Raw genomic sequence first — 1,233 nt, 5'->3', positions numbered from 1 at the left:
GAACCATCAATCAATTGTATAATTTTAATCCAATATCTCATTTTTTATTCATAAATACAAAATTAAAATAAATGTGGCATTTGTAAAAAGAAAGAGATGAGGAGAATGATATATGTGTAGAGATATTTAAGTTTAATATGACAATTATTATATTAAGTCAAATGTATGATGGCATGGAAAGTAATAACTACTTAAATCTAACAAGATACCTACAACTCAATTCCATCAACCTCATAGAAGGGAGAGAACCTTTGGATTGACACTTTCTAATGATTATGAATTAAGATATTATTTTCCACATTCTCATTCATAAGCGTCATTTCTTCAACTTGTCTTAAGATATACCTTTCTTAAGCCTTTTGTTAATGAAACCCTAGCTTTTTTTTTTTTTTTTGTCCGCAATTCTCACATGGTATCAGAGCAATGATCAACATAGGGCCTTTGATAGAAGATTTCATGAAAGAACTATGCATTCCATCCATGTTCTTCATGGATCCAACTCCGTGATGGGTTGGCTAGGGTTGTAGGGGGCAACACACCCCTGCCTAAGGTTTGGGGTAGAACCCCGCAAATAGCTTCGATAACTCTAAATCTATTTTGAAAAGGATTTTTGGAAACTTTGAAGTAGATATTTTTTTTAGGGAAGGGGTTTTCACAAGCAGAGGTTTCACAAGCAAATTTGAAGATGTTTCTTTTACAGCCATTTTGGAGGTTCGATTATTTGATATTTTTGCTTGCTTTGTTTTGTTTGAATTATATTGTGGTCAAATTATTAGTTGATAATGGCTAGTGAAAGAAATGACTCTTCATTCCATTAGTGTAAGATTAAATGGAAATAATTACTCGTATTAGAGTTATGTGATGAGAAAATTTTTGAAAAGAAAATGAATGTAGGGTTATATTAGTGGTGTCTTCAGCAAACCTATAAATGATAAGGATGAAAAATATCTTGATATATTAGATAGTTAGAAAGCAAACAACTCAACTATTCTAACTTGGATTAATAATTCTATTGAGCATTCTATTGGCATACAATTAGCAAAATATAAGATTATAAATAAGTTTCGGATCATTTGACATAGTTGTACACATAGTCAAACATTGCAAAACAATATTAGTTGGAGTTTGATATTTAAGCAGTACAAGAAAAGCATATGACTATCCAAGAGTTTTATTCTATGATCTCTATCTTTGGGATTAGTTGGCCCTCACGGAGCCTGCATCTCTTTAGAG

This window comes from Vitis riparia, chromosome 13, assembly GCF_004353265.1.
Source record: "Vitis riparia cultivar Riparia Gloire de Montpellier isolate 1030 chromosome 13, EGFV_Vit.rip_1.0, whole genome shotgun sequence".
Lineage (NCBI taxonomy): Eukaryota > Viridiplantae > Streptophyta > Magnoliopsida > Vitales > Vitaceae > Vitis > Vitis riparia.
This window is presented reverse-complemented; position numbering follows the sequence as displayed.